This window comes from Rhinatrema bivittatum, chromosome 17 (assembly GCF_901001135.1).
Source record: "Rhinatrema bivittatum chromosome 17, aRhiBiv1.1, whole genome shotgun sequence".
In the NCBI taxonomy this organism is placed as follows: Eukaryota; Metazoa; Chordata; class Amphibia; order Gymnophiona; family Rhinatrematidae; genus Rhinatrema; species Rhinatrema bivittatum.
In genome coordinates this window covers 17,745,355-17,768,173 of record NC_042631.1, presented here as the reverse complement: position 1 = coordinate 17,768,173, position 22,819 = coordinate 17,745,355, and the positions used below count along the sequence as shown (strand labels likewise).

The window sequence follows — 22,819 nt, the reverse complement described above, 5'->3', positions numbered from 1 at the left end:
ATTTTCTGGATTCATTTTGATGAGTGATTTTGTTTTCAAGGTCCAGAGGGAGCCAACTTGTTCATCTACCATCTTCCCCAGGAGTTTGGAGACCAGGATATACTACAGATGTTCATGCCATTTGGAAATGTTGTGTCTGCCAAAGTTTTCATCGACAAACAGACAAACCTCAGCAAATGTTTTGGTAGGTAATAGCTTGACCATTCTGCGAGCTGCTGGGTGAGACCCAGGTCTCGCTCTCTTATTTTTCTTCAGGTGCTAAGATAAGGACATCAAGAAACATTCATCCTGGTTTTAGTATAATTGCATAAAATATAGGGACTTTGAAGCTTCAGAAATCGTCTGGACTATTGGCCAGTCTTATTTGTTTCTGACTTCCGCAGGTTTTGTAAGTTACGACAATCCTGTCTCAGCCCAGGCAGCCATTCAGTCCATGAACGGATTTCAGATTGGGATGAAGCGTCTGAAAGTACAGCTGAAACGTTCAAAGAATGACAGCAAGCCATACTAAAGCTTTCTTGACATCGGACTGGAGTGAGAAGGCTCTTCTGGTAAGTGGGGGAAAAGAGAATTCCAAAGCTGCGATGTGCAGTACAAGGAGCACACCCCTTAACGGTTTGAGCAAGCGAACAAACAAACAGGCTGCAGATTTCTGCAGTAACATGGATGTGCCGTCCCCTTCCAAGGACTCTGGGTACAGCTTTCTGTTGTGAATTTTGATTCATATGGAAGACAGCTTGTGCTTTTTGTTTTTAAGTGTTTCATTTTGGAATTTTTAGGTGCCATCTCTGTGATATTATTTATCCTTGTTTGGAGCTTGCTGTGTTTGTAACTGATGTGTGTTGAGCCGTCACCTTGAGAAGAGAGGGTGCAGTTTTTTGTTTTTTTTTTTTTGTCATTGAATTTTGTCAGGAATCTGCCTTCAGAAGAGGTTAGAGCCATGCCAGGATGCCCTCAGAAACCTGCCGTGGCTGCCGAATGTCTGTGTAAGAATGGTGCCTAGACAAGGAGGCACGGAGCGACTCATCTGTATGCACCATAGATCGTAAACTCACTCCAGTACTTTTGAGGGATAGAGCTGTACTAGAAATGTCCAAAATGTGGCTTAAGCTGCATCAAAACATTTTTGAAAAGAACCTGTACAATAGTTGAAATTACATGGAAAAAAAAACAAAACCCCAGTTGAGTCAAGTTGGTGGCAGTTGGCCCATCCCACGTGCAGTAAGTTTTTAATCTGCATCTACAGGGCGATTCTGCAGGATAAATCTCTTCAAAGAGTGTTACATCTGTTGGTTCCTTCCTGGGACCACGCCATGACTCTTCCAGGTTGGGCATCAGTATCCAGTTAAAAGCTTGTTTCTGACCTCTTGGCTTTCTGTCTCTCTCTCAAGCAGAAAGCAAGTACATAGTGTCCCGGTCAGACAGCTAAGGTGCTATTGCAGTGCACTGAATGAAACTTGAAAAACTCCCCATTACCCAGACATCCCCCCCCCCACTAAGTGGAGCACACCCAGCCTTTTACATTGAGATAATAGTTGCATGGCGTCGGCCGCCTTTCAGAGATGCTCCCTGGGGTAAGGACATTCCATGTTTTAATGTTTTTCCTCGTATGCCAGCCATCACCGTATCGTTTTCCTGCTCGGCAAACAAGGGCTGGGGAAAAGTGTTAACTGTAACAGTTACAGCATTACTAGCCATTCTTTTATATTTCTAGCTCTTAAAGTGAAAAAGTTTTAAAATAAGACCTAGGTGATTGGCATCATTTTGATTTAATCAGTTTAACAAAGTATGAAATGATATCGTGAAACCTCTATTCTTTAACATAGAGTAACTTTTTTTTTTTTCCCTTGTATTAAAATGACATGTATTTTACAATTTTTCTGACTGTGAAGTGTACTAATGAGAGAAGAACTGGGACCCCTTCCTGATTATGTTTGCTGCCACCGCATTAGAAGTGAAGGAGATGGGCCAATAAGGTTTTTTTTTGTTGTTTTTTTTTTTTTGAAGACTCAAGAATTATTGTCCTGCCCAATGAGTCCTGGTCACAGTACGCTAACTATCCCTCAACATTAGCTCCACCCAAAATAGCCTCCAGCTTCCTCCTCATTTGTATTTATGGCAGGGAATGTCTCAGAGATTTTATATCCCGTGTTTAGAATGTTCTGGAGTTTCCGGCTGCAGGAATCTGTTTTCCTGTATAACCCACTGGGCTGTTGGGGAGAGGAGGGGGTATACATGGAAGCCATCTGAAGACACATTTTTTTTTGTTTTAAGTGTGTAGGTGTGACACTTAGGATCCTTCTAGCTAGGGCTACCCCTATAATCTTCAAACAGATATGAAGGAATGCGATGTTGGTACATAACGCCACTCATGTGTGCCTTATTGTACTAGGATGTCACATTTTTTTTGTCAGACCAAGCTTCACTCTTTAAACACTGTCTGCAGGGTGCATTTTAGCTCGTTTCAGTTTGAATGCAAGCATTGTTAGTCACTCTGTTATTTGAATGTGCCTGACACAAGAGGCAAAAACACAACTGCCAGCAGCCAAGGGGAAATCTTTGTGCTCTACCACCACAAGCCTGAAAGGGCTTGGCTGATTTCTTAGATCTAATGTATATTAAGGCAGAAGTGCAAGGTGCCATGACCTCCAGAATGAGAGCACTGAAGGAGCGTGGGGATTCTGCGGAGCTGGGAGTTACCAGCAGCCTACATGAAACATTGGCAGGTAGAGTGTTTGAGGTGACACCCACGCGGTTGCTAAATCTCTGAATCACATTGGTGTTTGGTATTTATTGTAGTTTGCTTCTGTCTGTGTGTATACGTACATGTGCACAAATTGGGAATGAGGAGGAGTTTAATGTCACCGTCACGTTCTGCCATTAATAATCTGCATTCCATGTTGCCCTACTGTTGGTAAAAACCTGGTAGTCAAATTTTTGTAGAAACAGTGCAAACGTTTGATTTATAGGAAGCAATTACCTCCTAGAGGGGTAGAAGTGCAGTCCTCTAGGGCCACTCACCAGCTGGGTTTTCAGGATCTCCCTAAAGACGATGCACGAGAGGGGTGCTGCACAATGACATGCAGATCTCTCCTAGGGGAAGCCGTGGAACCTGACTGCTGGGTTTTCAGGATCTCCCTAAAGACTATGCACGAGAGGGGTGCTGCACAATGACATGCAGATCTCTCCTAGGGGAAGCCGTGGAACCTGACTGCTGGGTTTTCAGGATCTCCCTAAAGATGCACGAGAGGGGTGCTGCACAATGACATGCAGATCTCTCCTAGGGGAAGCCGTGGAACCTGACTGCTGGGTTTTCAGGATCTCCCTAAAGATGCACGAGAGGGGTGCTGCACAATGACATGCAGATCTCTCCTAGGGGAAGCCGTGGAACCTGACTGCTGGGTTTTCAGGATCTCCCTAAAGATGCACGAGAGGGGTGCTGCACAATGACATGCAGATCTCTCCTAGGGGAAGCCGTGGAACCTGACTGTTGGGTTGTCCTCAAGGACTTGGAGGTTCCCCACGCAAATGAGCTGGCCAATTTTATTTCCTCCCAAATTCCCCCCGTTGTGAGCAACAGCAAGGATAGATCTCTCAGCTGTTGCACTCTCTGTAGGGTCCTTTGTTTTCAGTTTTTATTTTGTTTCTCCCAGGAATTTATCAGCGTTCATTACAAGGACAAAAATATTTCCCCTGAAAAGTGAGTTGTGCTTTTGCACTGGTTTCTCCCACTTTTGTTTTATTTGTAATACACACAAATACATTCCTGTGAAAAATAAAATGAAAATGGAATGTGTTTTACAGGAGGCGTCTTGTCTGGTCTCCCAATCTAATATTGCACATCATGGGTTACTGGAAGATCCTTCCTGTGCACTAAACGTTATTCAGTGGTGGTATTTCTTCTGACCTTGGATGTGAATGTGGTTCTGGTGCTTCTGTCCTTGCCAGACCTTTTTCTGAGAGCAGTAGATGTGCTGATGGGTCACTTTCTAATGCAGGGGTAGATAACTCCGGTCCTCGACTACTGCAAGCCGGTCAAGTTTTCAAAATATCCACACTGAATATGCAGGAGATGGATTTGCATGCCCTGCTTCCATTGCCTCTCAGGCATATTTATTCATTGTAGATATCTCGCCAAACCCAACTGGCTTCTGGCACTCGAGGATCTGTTCTAATCCATCTCTTTCTAAATGGCCTAGGATACCTTTTGCTAGTAAAGACAGATTCAAAGAACCCAGAGTCTTGTACTGCTAAAGGAAGAATCCTCCAGAAACAGGAGAAGCACAAAGCTGCCAAGTGTGTAAGAGCAGGAACTAGATGACGTTTTACATCTGATCTGCATCTTAATTAGCACTTTAATGACTGTTTTCTACTCTAAGTTTTATATATGTAAGTGTGAGTGCAGAGAGCATTTTTATCCTCTCATCGCTTATTCGAAGATTGAGGGAAGCTTTCAGCACTCTTGAGGCTCTGCCTTTTCCTCCACCTCCCTTCCCTTAATGAAATGAAGACTAAGAGAGGTCACAGCTTCCTCCAGTTATAAAGCTGAGATAAGAAGCATCCCCCCCCCCCTGCACACACTCACGAGTGAGCTGAGCTACAAGGAGCCATGGCCACCAATGTGAGTGATTACTGTAAAAATATTTGTGTTATATTTAGAGAGAGTGAAACTACATGTTTATGAACATTTACTTCTCCTGGAGGCACACTTATCCGGTCGGGTTTGCAGGATTGCCACAGTGAATATGCAGATCTCTCTCATGCATATTCATTTTGGGAAATGCTTAGCTGTACTTCCAGGAGAGGGTTGGGAAACCCTGATTCGGTTTATTAATTAAGAAATTGTATTCATTCTAGGGTTCCAGTGATGGATAACTATTGCACCTATTAGAATTACTTTCCCCTAGGACATCTGCTTCTATAAAGCTACCTTTTCTTGGGTGGAATTTTTCCAGGTACTACAGTCTACTTCAGGGGTCGGGAACCTATGGCTCGCGAGCCAGATGTGGCTCTTTTGATGGCTGCATCTGGCTCGCAGACAAATCTTTAATAAAAAAAAAGTAAAAATCTAACAAACCCCCCCACCCTCCTGACCCCCCCCCCCCCCCCAAGTCCTGCTAAAAGTCCCTGGGGGTCCAGGAGCGGTCCGGGAGCGATCTCCTGGACTTGGGCTGTCGGCTGCCAGTAGTCAAAATGGCGCCGACGGCCCTTTGCCCTCACTATGTCACTGGGGTCGACCAATGGTGGCGGTAGCCCCTGTGACATAGTAAGGGCAAAGGGCCGTCGGCTGCCAGTAATCAAAATGGCGTAGACGGCCCTTTGCCCTTGCTATGTCACAGGGGCTACCGCCACCATTGGTCGACCCCAGTGACATAGTGAGGGCAAAGGGCCGTCGGCGCCATTTTGACTACTGGCAGCAGACAACCCAAGTCCAGGGGATCGCTCCTGGACCACCAGGGACTTTTGGCAGGTCTTGGGGGGAGTCAGGAGAAGTAGGGGTTGTAGTAAATTAATTTGGTAGGTCTTGGGGAGGTCAGGAGGGTGGGGGGTTGTAGTTAGTATGGTTCTCACGGAATTACATTTTAAAATATGTGACGTTCATGGCTCTCTCAGCCAAAAAGGTTCCCGACCCCTGGTCTACTTCCTCGCTTGCCCCTGTCTGGATGGAACCCCAGCCAGCCCCCTCTGCCTCTCTCCTCTGCCTTCTGACAGAATCTCAAAAACTGCTTTTTCATAAGAGTTGACAGGTTTTCCAGTTGGGTGAGATTTAGACTTGTTCGGGTGGTTGACATTTCATTCAAATTTGGGAGCCTTTTGAAATAATGTGAAACCCGAAATAATTGACAGGTTTGTTCTAGTATTCCTAGAATAGACAGATTTTAAGTTTTGGGGTTTTTCTTTAAAGAAACCCCTTTGAAGCATTGTAAATGTATCTAATTGGGAAGGACCTTTTTTTTTTTTTTTTTTTTTTACAGCAAGTTTCTTTTGGCATTGCTGGGTATCTCACCAAGTTAGGGATGGACTATGGTTACTAGGGAAGCTGGAGACAAAGGAAGCCTAGTCTCACTAGGCCTTGTGCCCTAGGTGGGTGCCGAGAGTTTAGTTCAGTGATCAATAAAATTATAAATGATCGTTCTACTGCTGGTATCAATTTTATGCCAAAATACTGCAGCAGGAAGCATTTATGTGAGCCCTTGTTAAATTTAAAAAAAAAAAAAAAAAGTATAGGTGCACACATGCACCTACAGATTTAGGAAGACTTTTTGTAGCAGGATTTTGATTGGTTCAGAGAAGATCACATGACTGACAATAGACTGAATCCAGGAAGAAAGCGTTTCTTGTGACATAAAGAAAGCACAGCTTTGTTCTGGGTTTTGGGGAGACTTTCTCAAAACAAGGGTTGCCTGCCATTTCTGTTTTCACAATGGGAGAGCTTTATCTGACCCACACAATTGAAGAACTTATACATTTTAATGATTATAATATTTTAGTTGATGAGTGAAATTGATTAGAGTAAAGGGATGTAAAACCAAATTTTAAATTTGTGAAATCCAGGAATTGATTAAAAATTCTTGTCCAGTGAACATGTAAGAACAGGGCAAAAAGTAATATTGAAAGGAACTTGGCTGGTGGAATTAGTTTTTAAACTAAATGAAGTCCATATTAAAAATATTTCTCTGTGTTGAAAATTTTAAAAATGCATTAAAAAAATTCAGGTTTTCCTAGCGTGTAGACAGATGGACTCAGGACCAATGGGTTTATGCTCCCCTGCCAGCAGATGGAGACAGTCAGGTTTCAAAGCTGACATCACCCTAGATACACCCCTGCAGTGACCTCAGCTCTTCAGTATTTCTCCGTCTCCAGCAGGTGTAGACATACTTTCTCTATGGGGATCGCTGTACCTTTGGAAGAAGAAATTCTACTTTTAAATTGGAGAAAAGATTGAGCCCCGCTCTCCTAAAGGTCCATCCCCAAGTTGAGAATTCCTGAGGTGATTTCCAAGATTCCTCAGAGGTGTGCCTTGGTCCAGTAGCCAGTTCCTGGCGTGGACTTTGCTGCTCAAGCAGCTGAAAGGCACGAGTACAGCGTGGCGGTGACAGCCAAAGCCCTCTCTCCTACCCACCCCCGGAGCCAGAGACAGTCTCTGTACTCAGCTGGTAAATACTGAGCCCAGGTAAGTTTAAAAAAAAAAAAAGGAAGGAAAAAGATTTACCTTCAGAGACTAGGGGATTCGGTAAGACTTTCTCTGGTCTCCTTGCTCGGTGCACCATACCGACGTCGTTCCTGATCCCACTGGGGCATAGGGAAGTGGGCTTACGAGCAAGTTGAGCGGCCCCCGGTGGGCTAGACCCCGCTGTAAGCTTGGTCAGCACACTGCATGGTAGGCCACATCAGCACCATCTTGGCATGTCTCTGTGCATCTTGTATTGCCCGCCATAGGACGTCGGTAGACTCTGCACATGTGCCATGTGCACAATAAAGTAAGCACAGGATACAGGAAAAGCCAGGTGTATGGGCTGTGTGTGCGGCTCGCCATGCCCCGCCTAGGGGCTCAAAATTTATGCACATAAATTTTTAAGCGCAAGCCGATTGAACGCACGGTTACAGCGCCAATGGCGCCAGCAGCCAAGAAACATAAGCACCTTGCTCTCAGCACTGCTTGTCCAATTAGGGCTTCTCAGCCTGACCTGGATTCCAACTTGTGTCAGCATTGAGAGGAAGCCCAAGGGATATTTGGCCTCCCCAAACATTGCTGAGCCCGGCTTCTCCCATTGGCAGCCTTAACTGGATGTACTCTGAGGAACCCCTTGGCTGGGTCTTCATGGGAGAGGGAAACTCGGCTGGGCCCACCCCAGTTCCCCTGGGCTAGGCATGGACCCAGCTACCTTTTATTGGGTGGAATTTTTCCAAGTACTACAGTCTACTTCCTCGCTTGCCCCGTCTGGATGGAACCCCAGCCAGCCCCCTCTGCCTCTCCCATTCCTGTTGGCAGACCTCGGCATGCCCTGCCTGACCAAGGGTATCCCTAGTGGGGACCCTGATGGCACAGACGAAGAGCAAGATCCCTTGGAAGGAGGTAAATTCCCCCAGGATTAGAACCGTCTCGAACCATGCTTCGGTTCTTTCATGGAGATGAATTGTCGGCCTTTGTTTCCCAGACCCTGAAAACACTGGAAGTTCCTGGAGCAGAATCTATGATGGAATCAAAGAAGAATCCCATTCTGATTTCTTTGCGCAAAGCCTCTTGCTACTTCCCAGTGCTGGAAGCCATCCAGGAGTTGATTGATCTGGAATGGGATGCCCCAGAAGCAAGTTTTAAAAGGGGTTGGGCATTAGAATCTCTATACCCACTGGATTCAGCAGTGAGAGAACATTTGCGTTTCCTTAAAGTGGATGCACTTGTCTGCACTGTCTCTAAGTGAATAACTATCCCAGTGGAGGAAGGAGTGGCCTTTAAAGGATGTGCATGAGAGACGGTTGGAGTCTATCCTTAAACAAGCCTTTGGTGCAGTAGCAATGACCTTACAGATTGTTGTACCCTGGTAGCGCGTTCATGCCTACTTCTCTCTTAGGAGGTGGATGACTCTGAAGGGGGGGGGGGGTTGGGTTAACCCCAGAGTGGCTATGGAACCACTACTGCCTTTTTCAGATGCAGGCTCGGATTTAGTCAGTCAGTATGTCAGCCAGAGGAGCGGCCTCAGTGGTAGTGGCCAGAAGACATCAATGGCTGCGGAATTGGTCAGCTGATGCAACCTCCAAGGCCAATCTTACAAAGATGCCGTTTAAATGATCATTCCTATTTGGAAATGAATTGGAAAAACTGGGGCAAATCTCCAGTCCCCCGGCTACCGGAAGATAAAAGGAAGCAGTTGCAGCACGCCTTGCCTATGAGGGGCCGGTCCAGGAGCTCTCCAAGAGTCTATGTGAAGGCAGTAAAGCCATTACCTTCTCAGGTTAAAGCTTCTTCTATCAGGGCTCAGGCAGTCTCATGGGCAGAAGTTAGACTGCTGTCCCCCGTCGATATCTGCTGAGCAGCAATGTGGTCCTCCTTGCACACCTTCAGGTTCTATTGCCTGGACTTACAGGCCCGAGAAGATGCAGCCTTTGCGAGGGCTGTATTAATGGGAACACAGGTAGCCTTCCACCCCAATCAGGAGTAGCTTTTGTACATCCCATTGGTCCTGAGTCCTTCTGGCTACATGCTAGGAAATGGAGAAATTACTTTTTTATTTTTTTTTTAATAATTATATATTTATTGATTTTTCAATAATTTTACAGAACATCATTCATAATCGATATTTTCAATTACACACAAAAAAATAAATCCTATCCACAATTATGTTATAATCAATCAATAGCAATTGTCTATTAATCATCTTAAGATGGAGAAATTACTTACCTTATAATTTTGTTTTCCTTAGAGTAGACAGATGAACTCAGCATCCCACCCCTGGCTGCCAAAGAATGGTGCCAGGGTTCGCCCATGGAGGGGATATCAATTCCAAGAGATTAAGGGAAAGATGTCATCTAGACTCTAGATCAGGACATCTGTAATCTTACTGGGGTTCAGTGTTTGGTTGAGTACAGTTACGGTTATCTGTTTCCAATCGTTTTTTAATCAAGTTTTTTTTGATGGTATGTCAGCAGTGGCTTTTGAAGAGAATACTGAAGGGCTGAGGTCACTGCAGGGGGAGGGTGTCTGTAGGGTGACGTCAGCTTTGAAACTTGACTCTGAAACAAGCCTTCTGCTGGCAGGGGCGCATATAACCCATTGGTCCTGAGTCCATCTGTGTACACTAAGGAAAACGAAATTATCAAGTAAGTAATTTCTCCATTCAGAATGGATTCCAATCATTTAACCTTTCCACTGTATTTCAAACTGGTGGCATTGGGTTTTGGCTTATTTTCCTATGGTTGGTCCTGGCTTCCTTACTTTAAATCTTTCTCGTTGATGCTTTTTGTCTAGCTGCCTTGTTGCATTCTTCTTTTCTTCCTGCTTTCTCTATCACTTTGAAATTAAGAATAGAAGAAATGCCTTGCTGTGTCAATCCAAGGTCCATTGAGCCCAGCATCTTATCTCCGATAGTGGCCAGTCTGGGTCACAAGTACTCTGCAGATGCCAAATAACGTTTCTTGTATCTCTTTTCCAGGGATAAGTGTTGGCTAATAATTTTATGGACTTTTCCTTCAGGAACTTGTCCAAACCCCTTTTGGTACCCCCTGAAGATGTTGTCTTGACCACATCCTCGGACAACAGATTGCACAGATTGTGTGCTGAGTGAAAAACGACTTCCTACAATTTGTTTTTAAATCTTCTGGTTGCTAGTTTTCTGAAGTGCCCCCTAATCATAGTATTATTGAAAGGAGTAAACAACTGTTCCCTGTTTACCTGTTCCACCCCAACTCATACATTGTTTTTATAAATCTCAATCATATCCCCTCTCGGTCATCTCTTGCCAAGCTCAAGAGCCCCTAATCTGTTTAGCCTTCTCTGTAAGGGAGCTTTTCCTTCCTCGTTATCAATTTTGTCACCCTTCCCTGTCCCTTTTCTAGGTGTGCTACCTCTTTTTTTGAGGTGAGACGACCAGAGCCGCACACAGTACTCAAGGTGCAGTCGCACCGTGGATCTCCACAAAGATATTATGATATTCTCAGTTTTGTCCTCTTTCCTTCCAAATAATTCCTAATAATCGATTTGCCTTTTTGACTGCCGCTGCGCACCGAGCCGAAGATTTCTAAGAATTGTCCACAAGGACTCGGGAGTCACCACTCAAACACGGAACCAGTATCATCGTGTACCTGTAGTTGGGAATATCTTTCTCCTCCATACGTCACTTTGCCCTTTTCCACATTAAATTGCATCTGCCGTCAGTTGCCCACTCTCCTAGTTTCACAAGGTCCTTCCACCACCATCTTCCTTCCTTGCTGTATAGTTTGTATTTTTTTAATTCTTGAAGCAGCTGACTTTGCTTATCTCGGTCATTTTCTTTTCTTTTTTCATTTATGGTAGCAGATCTGGACCAGTTGGTCCCACCTAGTCTGCCCAGTTGTCTTTTCTAGCTGTATTTGCCCTTTTGGGTGGGCAAGCATATAAATGTCCAGGCTTTGAAGAAATGCCTGCATCCCCCGTCTCTCATTTCTTTTGGGTGACTTCTCACCCATATTCCGATCACCGTCCTTATTGATGTTTAAATTCTGTTAGTGCTGGCGGCTGCCACTTCCCTGGAAGGCCACTCCAGGCATTGTTTTCCACTTTTATTCTTTCAAGTTCCATTCTCACCACCAAACTTTTTAATAAGCCAAATAGGGTATCACAAATAGTGAGGCTGCTGTCTGAACATGGGACCCTCCCATGCAGACAGCACCCTCACTAGTTTTGAAAGCTGTTTAGATTATTCCAAAGTTTGGTAGGAAGGAAGGGGCCCTAAGTGTTGGATTAAATATGGGACTTGTAAGATTTTCACCTTCATTTCTGGCGCTCTGAACTATTAAGGTGGGCCAGTAGTGATTTTCTCACTTCCTCTTTCCTGTTACCACTCTCGGGGCACGTGTTGCTTATGCAGTGGCTTCGGTCTTGTGCTGCTTTGCTTTCTGCTGCAGCCATGCGTGTTTGCCGTCTAGCAGCCAACATGTCTATGCTTCAGAATAAATGGCTCCAGCAGCTACCCAAGAGTGCCGGGAGCATTGACTAACAGTCCATCTTGATTAAATGGAGGATGGAGGCCATTCCACTCCTTTACTGAAGGATTTAGGAAATAGATTCCTTTGTCAGTCACTCTGCCCTTGCAGTACTGCCTCCCGTGCAGTCTGTATTTGTCCATCATTCAGCAAGTATGGCGATATGTATTGCTTGATGATGCCCTGTCTTATTCCTCCATGGTTTAGAATGCAATCACATTGACCAGTATCCCCTTCATAAAATGTTGACTTTGTAGAAGTTCATTTTGTTTGATCATTGTGATCTGTACCTATAAATCTCAATATAGATATCGTCTCTATATACATGTGCATGTATATTATATGTATGTGTATATATGCTCTGTGCAATTGTGTGTGTGTTATATATATATATATATATATATATATATATAACACATATATATATATATAACGTGTTATATATATATATATAACACATATAGATACGTATATAATTCCTGCTGCAGGTAAACTATTTAAATTTGTATTCTACAAACTCAGTTGAATTCTGGTTTTTAAATTGGTAAAATATGAAAATTAATTTTTGAGGCTTCCATGGTCGTCATGAATCTTTTATATAAATGCAAAAAAATAAAAAAATGAAGATGAGGAACAAAGCTTGTGAGTTCCTAGAATGTTTATATTTTTATAGAACTTTTATACAACTCCAGAATAATGGGAATTATTTATTACCTAAATTATTTCACTCAGAAAAGCTGTGATTTATGCCTGAGCCAGATTGCAGTTTGTTTTGGAAAGGGTACAACTACTGAATTGGAAAGAAATGGTAGGGTTTTTTGGCTCCATGTGGAGAAGCCCAGCTCCCGACAGCAGTTCTCAGGGACACTGGAGACCCTGGCTGTAAGCCCCCCGCTCGCCCTTTCTCCCATGAGAAGTGGAGCCGACACTGCGCAGTTTACATTTTCTTCTCTTGGAGCGGGGTCCTGTTTCTCAGCTCTAGAGAGATTGCCGAGGCATGGGGGCGCCCAGTGGTTCTTGTCACTAGCCAAGGCAAAGAGCCATGACGAGAGAGAGCCCAGCAGGAGAAAGGGCTCGGCTTCATTGACTCTCCGTACCCTGTTGAAAGTGTGTGTGTGTGTGTGTGTGTGTTGGGATAGATGGGAACACTGCTGAGTGTGTGTGTGAGTATCCCTGTTGGTCAGGGGAACTGTGTGGACAGTGCAGAGAAGACGGCACAATGTGGATTTGTGAGCGGACAGGTAGTCGCAGTGCTGTGTTTGAATTGTTGGGGGAAAGCATGGATGTGTGTGACAGTGTCAGTCAGGCTAGGCCGGGACAGTGTGCCCAGAGGCAGTAACGTACGTGGCACTGTCAGGAGTGGTCCAGGATAGGCCTGAGACAGCCGTGTGTGTCTGTGGAAGTGGCCTTTGGGGATAAGTGGGGAGCACTTCTGAGAGAGCAGTGTGTGGGTGTGCTTGTCTCAGCAGGATAGACCTGTTGCAATATTTCCTGCTGATTCTCTAAGGAAGCCCAAGCTTATCTTCTTTTCTCTGGTATTTGGAAAGGTGTGTTGGTACCATGTGTGTCCTTTCCCTTGTCTGAAAGCTGCGAGGGTATCCCATTGTGTCTGTGTTGGGTGGTGTATTAGTATAGTGCCAGTCTCTCTCTTTCTCTCTTTCTTGATGTATTGCTTTGTGTAATTCAGTGGTTCTCCCTCTTCTGGTTTGTTTTTCTAGATTCCTTCCTGCCGTTTGTTCATCGTTGTGCCTAAAGCATGTCGGTGTGGCGTTCAAGTACATCGTCCAAATCCTTGTCTCTCCAGCTTCTCTGATGCTTGAGCTGTCACCTTTGACCTTGTGTTAACCTTTGATGCTAATGTGTATTTTTTTTTTAATTATATTAGTTTCTCTTCCTTTTTCTGTTGTGTTTTTTGTGCTCCCACATTGGTTCTGCTAGAAAGACTGCTAATAGGGGAAATATTTAAACTTGCATTTGAATATAAAAAAAAAGCCTATTTTTCTAGAAGTTGATAAAATAACCACTTAATTTTGTGCGGATTCTTTGTACCTGTGTTAAGAGCAGCCTTGCTAGCACACCTTGTTTAGCGTTTGTATTTGTGTGAATACCCAGCCAAGCAGATTCAAGGCTTACAGGTTTTTCTGTGTGCTTAGTTTAATAAAAAATTAAAAATTTAAAAAAAAAATGAAAGAAAAATGAAAAAACAAAAGTTGCTATCCCTTTTTGGGAGGGGCTAGATGACATTTTGCTGATCTGAGGACATGGTTGGCCTTGGGGAGATGATCTGGCTGTTTTACAGGAGTGGCATTGGCCCACTACACTTGAATACTGTTCTCTACAGCTGTATTTCCCCTGGCACTTATATCTTTATATAGAAATATATATATATATATATATACATACATATATATATACACCTTCTCCCCTCAGTGTGGTTTTTGGCCTTTGTCTGATGTGATTTCTTTTATTAAAAGTTGAACGTGGTGTTAGTTTGTGACGCTTGGCTCGCCTGTTTCTTTCTCACTAGACTGATCTCATCAGCAAAAATGAGACTTGTTGACTTTTGTTTTAAGCTCGGACAGTGCCAAAAACCCAACAAGTAAAGCCACTGCAATGCTGCATGTTTTCTGCTGTTCTCCTCCACATTTCTGGGTCACCTTCACCTCCCTGTTTTCTATAGTTTTGTGCAAAAACTGCATCATTTCTTGGGTTTCAGGGGTATCACTTTGTGTGCTGGGTGTGGCATATTTGTGAGTAGGTGCCACACGCTGCTTAATACAGTACGTTTAGACTTTGTGCTCAAAATAGCCTCCATCTTAGTAGCCTGCTTTGTACTCCCAGGAGCCTGTGTTGCAAGAACCGACCCCATTCATGTACTCCCCAACAGCCCAAGTTTCTATCCATCCATGCATTTCATTTCTATATGCTGCCAGCCAGTTAAAGCACTCTGAAAACTTGAGAATAGGGCTCAGATTTGCCTGCATAGTAACTGCTGGTGGATTTCAGTCCCTTCTTCTTTGTACATCAATATTGTGTTGTCCCATAGTGTTGAGCAGGTCCAGTCCCAAAGTCTGAAATGTATCGGTTGGGAGCAGCTCAATAAGACGTTGGGTTGGAAGAGGTTGGCGGTGCATCCTGGTGGCCGGGGGTTAGTGGGCAGAGCTTACAGACCTGTTCTCTTGCAGTTGATTTGGATCTAGGAGGTGACGGTCGCCTTGAGTTCCTCAGTCTAAACGTACAGTGTAGAGCTCCTTTTCAGCCAGTAAGAATCATTGGGCACCATTGATGATGCATCAAAAACCAGTATTTGTCAACACATTTCTTTGGGTTTCCTTCTCCGAGATAGAAATCTTGGAAAAACCTGTGGACAGAGTCTCTGGATTCAATTAAAATGCCAAAATGCTGGATGTGTTACTAGTAACACTTTATTTTCTTTCTTTTTTAATCTATGATGATTTTAATGGATTTCAAATAGTTAAGCAACTACCTTTCTGGTTTCTGGCTGCTTTTTGTGAATAAAAATTGGAGACAAACCTGTGGGCTTTTATATTGGTACAAACTGAATTGTATTTAACACTAGGGTTTTGTACAGTTTTTTGCCTTTTCTACTAGAAAACAATGTAAAGTGATTATTTCACAATGTGAAGTTAGAGAAAAACAAATGACCACTTTGACCAAACTTCCAGTCTGTGCTGCAGTAACGCAATGAATGAAAATAGCCTCTCCAAGTTGTGAGCCATTCTCCAGACCTGCTTTTATTTGCCACCACCTGATCTTTTATTTTCCTGTTTGTTTTGATTTGAAACAGAAAATGTCTTTTCTTGTGTGAATTTGTGTTGTAATCTGTAGAAAATGATGGATTTACTTTCATGGTTTAAAAGAAAAGAGGAGGTAATCTGTTGTGTTTTGGTTTTTTGTTTTTTTTCTTTCCTCCCCGCGAGTGGAGTTTGTGGATTGAAACGGATTTTTGTTTTGAACCAGCAGGTGGTATGTGTAAAGGAATAATTCCTTGTGCCGTTCTTTTTCCTTTCTGTCCCGATGGGGTACTTACAGCTGTTTTTAATTGCACACACACCCCAACAAAAAGTTATTCTGTATGCCAAGTGTGGTACCTTCATTTGTTTATTTGCTATTAAATTGTTTGAGAAGAGTTTTTGGCTTTGTGTCTTGTTTTGTAATTCTGCACCATATTCTACGGTGTGGGAGCAGATTGCCCAGAAGGACCAGAGAGCCAAAGTCATGGATGTCCCAGTGCCCTCATTGTCCAGAAGACCTGGACTACAGCATGCTAACCTCCCAATGGGTGCACACCACTGGATGTGGAAACCCTGGGCATATATACATGCACACAGCACTAGCTCCATCTAACTAAATAAGACGTGCCATGCTGGGCTGACCAGTTGTCCATTGACCCCTGCATCTTGTCTCTGATAGTGGCCAATCTAGATCATTTTGGAAGCACCTGGCAGATCCTAAGGGTGAAATCCATTTCTTTATGCTCACTCTTAAGAAGTAAGATGTGGCAATCCCTAAGTCTGCCTAATTGTTAATGTTCCTGGTGTCCCAGAAACGTAGCTTGTCTGGAAAGTCAGGCATTCACATTTCTCTAGTTGTTCAGACAGTAGAACCATTCATCCTTGGAAAGTTGACCCAAAATTCCTGTGTTCCTCTGATCTTTTGCATGCTGATGTTTTCTAAACAAGGGCTATTGAAGAAATTAAAAACAAAAAAAAAAAGCTACTACATTTTCAGGATGCATGTGGGAGATTTATTCTCTCTCTGTCTTATCCTTCCCTGTTGGAACTGGGGAGGGTTTATTGGTGGCTAATAGTAATCTGTAATAAGTAGCAGCACAAATGAGACCAGTGTCTGTTTATAGGATGGTCAGAGTGATGCACCTGTACAGGACAGTAGGAAAAGCAACTAAACTATGCAAAGGTTTTATCTGTGACTAAAATGAGAAAACATCCTGGAGTCTTCACAAGGGTAAAGCTTTAGGAACTGCAGCACACCTTACCAAGCAGACAGATGGGTAAACTGACTGCTGAGGGCTCAATGAGGATTGGCAGTGTCGCTAAATGGAATATGAAAACGTAGGAATGGGCTCTTTTTAACTTTTTATTTAACTTAACAGACACCACAGTTTCTCTGCAATTTATACATCCATAGAATATACAGGAGATACAATGAATAAAGAAATATTTACTTATAGTTGTTAGTCTAAGAATGCAGGGCTGCATAGAGAGAGGAATATCGAGTAAGAAAAGGGAAGTGATTATCCCCTTGTACAGGTCCTTGGTGAGGCCTCACCTGGAGTACTGTGTTCAGTTCTGAAGACCGTATCTACAAAGAGACAAGGACAAGATTGAAGCGGTACAGAGAAGGGCGACCAGAAAGGTGGAGGGTCTTCATCGGATGTCATACGAGGAGAGATTGAAGAATCTAAATATGTACACCCTGGAGGAAAGGAGGAGCAGAGGTGATATGATTCAGACCTTCAGATACTTGAAAAACTTTAATGATCCAAAGACAACGACAACCTTTTCCGTCAGAAAAAAAATCAGCAGAACCAGAGGTCACAAGCTGAGGCTCCAGGGAGGAAGACTAAGAACCAATGTCAGGAAGTATTTCTTCACGGAGAGAGTGGTGGATGCCTGGAATGCCCTTCCGGAGGAAGTGGTGAAGAACTTCAAAGGGGCGTGGGATAAACACTGTGGATCCATCAGGTCTAGAGGATGCGTATAAAGAGGAGGCAGCAAAACACTGCACGGGAGCGGCAGTAGCCACAGAGGCATTCACGGAGCGGGATGCCAGTGGCCAGTGGTTGGTGTTCCACCTTCACGGAGCGGAAGGATGGAGGGCTGCCATCTCCAAATTTAAAAAAAAAAAAAGGGGTGGGTAAGAGTATGTAAAATTAACGGAGAGTTCATAGGCTATAGGTATTACCAATTATTAGGCTTATTCAATATTTGTTGATAGTTAATGTGGCTTTCAATGCATACTTCACTTTCAATGCATATCCAGCATAGCTCTCTGCTTCAACGGCAAGGGAGAAGTAGAACTGATACTTCGCGCATATCCAGCATAGCTCTCTGCTTCAACAGCAGGGGAGAAGAAAAACAAACAATAAGGGCTGAATAACATAGTCTGGGTAAACAAGTATGGGTGTAGCTTGCTTGTTGCGGCGGTTACTACCCCTAACTAATCAAGCTTGATATTTCAGTTGGATGCAGCTGCTCTCTGCATTAATGGTGGGGGTGAAAGGGAAATAGAACCAAGGGTTGCTAAGAGCCAAGAGAAACAGATAAGTATGAGAAGAAAGAAGTGTGAAGCTTGCTGGGCAGACTGGATGGGGCCAATTGGTTTGTCTTCTGCTGTCTTTCTATGTTTCTATGTAATCTATATAAATAAAAATGTAAACGTTTGTTCAAAATCTTAAATCTCCAAAAGTTCTTCACGGATTGCTTTGAAATTTTGACACAAAGTTGCATTCGAATACGCGCGTGTTTTTATGTTTTTACATACCTATATTATATAGATGTCACACCTGTGACAGGTAAAAACATGCTTTTTTGGAAAAACAGCACCATCTATGGACATAAAAGCAACACACACTATCTACAATATAAATGGGCTCTGACCGGACTGCAAATGCGCAGTAGAGAGCACCTCTACCGCGCATGTGCGGACCATAGAGCTCTGCCGCTACGTGCTGGGTGTCACAGAGGGGAGGAGGAAAGGGCAGACGAGTCGCCGCTCCGAGAAACGGCTCAGTCTGTTCCTCCACCGCTGGGGAAGGGGGGAGGGAGTAGGGACTGCCAGACAGTTACATACAGGAGGAGGAAAGGATAGAAGAGTCTCCAAACCAGCCCGTCCACCGCCGGGGCATGGAGTTGGGACAGCCGGAGCAGAGTAGAAAGCGGCTGTGAAGAGATCACAAGCAGCTGCAGCCAAAGTGCAAAGAGCTGAACAGAGAACAGCTTGCTTAAACATATTAGACACGGGCGCTTTCTCTTTTCTTTCTTTTCCATTTAACCAGACTGAGCCACAGCAACGCATGGCCGGGTACAGCTAGTTAAAAATAACAAAATAGTATGACAACGGAGGTGTCAAGCTCAACAGAGGTCAATCTCATTGGTCAAGTTTCTTTCTTTCCTAATGCAGTAGCATCCTCATGTCTAATAACAAGTATGTATATACATAGTGTGTCTGTCTGTAATAAACAGTGCTGTTACACATAAAGCTATATTACACGGTAGCTATACAAAGTATAGGTTCATAGCTCGGTAGCTATGGCCCACACAAAGGCATACTCCTAGCTCCGGAAAGAGCAGGTAGAGTACTTAATTTACCCTGAAAAGAGTCACCTTTCCTAGGATTAATGGAAACAGTACAGCACTGTCTTCACCTTTAGCATTTCCAACATAACCTAAATACTTCTTCAGGGAGTGGAATAGGGATGCTCCACAGTCCATAGTAACAAGACTGAATTGTTCACAGTATTTACAACATGTCCAGTCCAAGGTCAAGATAACCTAGGTCACTTCTACCTATTGAACTTCAAGGATCATGGATCTCCTTATCTGGGTTTCATGCAGCTAAGCAGACCTCAAGTTACTGGGAATGGGGATGCTCCTAGAGATCTTTTTTTCAAGCCCTGCAGTCCAATCCAGGCCCGTTGGGCTAGAGCTTGGATCGTGTTTAATAGCAGATCTCTTCCCCTGCATAATCCAGATTTACCAGTGGTCCCGTCCTTCATCCTGCAGCCAGCCTAGCTGTTTGAGGTCTGACAGAACCTGGCTGATTGTGGAAGGAGTGCACATGCAGCCTAGAGCTGTGGAAAATGCCCACAGGCACACTCCTGACTGAAAAGTGTGCCTCCCTCTTATTAAGATAGGACTAGGAGTTTGCTTTAATTATAATTGAAACAGCCTTTTGAAGAGATTTGCTATATTTGGCAACAAACTGCACATGCCTAGATTGATGCAGTGACCCTGCCACAGACAGGTATCTATTCTAGGTAGGAAACATATGAACCATAGTTCATCATCATCCTTTGCCATTGCATTGGAGGGTAAGTGGACTAAGGCATCCTCCTTAACCATAGTATTGTTACATAAGTACTTGTCATGTGGTTATGAGATCCAGATCCAAGTTTGCATGCTGAATGGTAGCAATGAAACACCATTTTAGAATCTAGAATTTCCTAAAGGTTTATGGTCAGGGTGAAATGTTAACGCTAGTACATTAACAAACCTCTTGTCCATGTTATTATTAAAATAATATATACCACTTGTAAATTGTGTTAACCAAGCAGGGGATAGAAAGAACATAGTGGAAATAAAATAAAAATAAATAACACATGCAGGGGATACAATAAAACTCAAAATTAGACCAAAATTAAATTTAAAATTAATTTTAATCTAATAATACAATTACATATAAAAAAACCCCTAAAATTCAGTCAATCAATACTAAAATAACCATAATAAACAGACAACGTGGGCAGATTAAATTGTTCTTGTAGGACAAGCAGGATGGTAGTCCTCACACATAGGTGACATCAACGGATGGAGCCCAGCACGGAAAGCTTATGTCAAAGTTTCCAGAAACTTTGGCAGACTGAGAATGCCACTATCCATGTAGGGTCCCTCTTCAGTCTTGATTTTTCTGCAGAGCTTTTGTCTTGCGGTTGTGGAGCTCTGCTCTTTCCATCATATTTTCATCATATTGTTCATTGTTTTTCCTGGTCATTTACCGACTTCCTGCACTGGAGGGGGGGTCCCTCTTTTTCATGGTCGGTACCTCAGTAGGGCGGCATGATAAGATTTTCTCCTTCCTTGCAATCGAATCCCAGCTGTGTCGCTCCTCTATGGCTGTCAGTCATCGACTGCTTTGCCGGCTCTTTTTATGGCATTGTCCAGCTTTCACCAGTGCCTGCAGACCATGTCTAAGACAGATCCACATGAGGTCTGTATTCTGTGCCTGGGGGTGTTGCACGATGTCGGGGGGGGGGGGGGGGGGGTCGTTTTTTGCCATCAAATGATCCCCAAGAGCTGTTGTGCCCATCTGGATAAGATGTAGAAACCTTTCGGGTCCAAAAAATCTGATTCATCAACTCTGGTGTCGGGGGCGTCAACACCTAAAGATCATGGGGAACCAACGGACATGTTCAGGAACAGCCTGTAGCTATGGATTCACCCATGTGTGAGGACTACCATCCTGCTTGTCCTAGGAGAAAGCAAAGTTGCTTACCTGTAACAGGTATTTTCCTAGGACAGCAGGAGGTTAGTCCTCACGAAACCCTCATGCCACCCCACGGAGTTGGGTTTCTCCTATGTTTATTTTATTTTTTTCATAATTCTATGTTACGAGATTGAAGAGGGGACCCTGCGTGGACACGGGGATCGTGGCAATCTGCCAGTCAAAGTTTCTAGAAATGTTGACACAAGTTTTCTGGGACAGGCTCCATCCGATGATGTCTCCCATGTGTGAGGACTTACATCCTGCTGTCCTAGGAGAACACCTGTTACAGATAAGCAACTCTGCTTTACATGATGGTGTTAAATACCTGTATAGAAAGCAAACTGCTTTTCTAAACTTTAAAATTAGCTTGAGCTGTTAATACACTTTCATACACTAGCCGCTTGGAGTGAATGCTCTAGAAGTGAACTCTATAGGATGCTCTTCATAATTTGGTAACACATGCAGTGGCACTGCTCGGATTTCAGCAAGTGGTGCTCTGTGACTTCTTCACATCATACTGTACATGTTATCTGCTGTGTGGGAGTCACTGCTTGGTGTAGTTACAAAGGTGCTGACTGGCTTTTCTTTATATCCTCAAATTTGTCTCATGGTCTGTGTCCCAGAAGACTTGCAAACCTGAAGTGACTGACTTTCTCAAGGCGGTAATGCCAACTGTAAGTTCTTCCTGTGTGTCTTGGTTTTTAAGGTGGAACTGGAACCATTCAGTAATGTAGTAAATGTTGGCAGATAAAGAGGCAAGGATTAGTGATATGCTAAGGGTGTTCATGAGCTGCTGCTAGCCCTGCTCTGCCAATTAAGGGAAGTAGCAAGGCTCTCAGTTGGCCTTAAGTCTTTGCCACTGACGGCAAAGCATCTCTCAGGTCCTTCCAAACAGGATTCAAAATTTTCACTACTAGCATGGCCTGTAGTTAGCACCATAACCAATTCCAGCTGGGGCTGTTGGAGACTTGTATAGTCAGCCATGTCGGCTGTGGTGTGGGGCTTCATGCTGAATGGAAGGGACTAGGTAGGAACCCCTGGAAAGCAGGAGCTGAAATGTTCTTGGGTGTCAGAGGGTGGGATGACTTGCATTCTGCAACATGGCTAGTAACTGGTGCAGGAAGTGGCATGGGGACTTGCCCGATCTGTTCAGGGCTAGTCCGAGACTGTGGACTAGGCTTTCTTCTTAAGCTGGGGCCAAAAAAATGAGGGTGTTTTGAATCCTGATCCAAGATGCTAGCTCCAGATCCAGGGGTTTGCCCCAGCTGGTGTGTTTTACAGCTATTGCCATTTTTAAAGCACCGACATCCAAGAGGAAGAAATTGTGGGTAAGAACGAAGCGCATGATATTCTTACACTGCCTTCATCAACCCATTTCTTTTTTTTGTTTTTTTAATTCTTAAATGTATTTTCAAAATGAGCCTCTTCTAATGTGAGAAATCCTCCCCACCACACCACATATGGTACATTTTCTTTCACTTTATTAGTCAAAATCCAACAGCATTGATTTTGCTGCAATTTAAAAAGTACACCAACAATCCCCTAATTTAAACTCGTCGTTTAACTATAGAGAAACTTTGTGGGACCATCACCATTTAGAGTCATGGACAATCCGCAGCCGAGACTGGCACTTGTCATTGGTCCTTTATTTTTAATGATTCTTCGAAGTGCTTAATGTGGTAACTTCGTGCATTGTTTAATTTTCAAAAAAGTTCCCTTAGCTTGGCAAAATGCAGTCTCTTCCTCTTCATGGGCAGAGCTGGCACACTTTGGGGAATCTTTGGCACAACAGCTCAGGAGTCCTGCTCTTCAGGCTAGGCTGCATCCGTCCATTACGGGCGGCACCGTTTGGGAAGTGTCAATGGAGCGCCTTGGAGCCGGCAGATGCTACAGC

General features: G+C 43.8%; 1 protein-coding gene across 2 annotated transcripts in view; it reads right to left on the bottom strand.

The window, feature by feature from the left end:
• SLC39A13 (solute carrier family 39 member 13) overlaps window positions 1-22,819 on the bottom strand; it is a 140,144-nt gene that overhangs the window by 21,443 nt on the left and 95,882 nt on the right. The window lies entirely within an intron of this gene.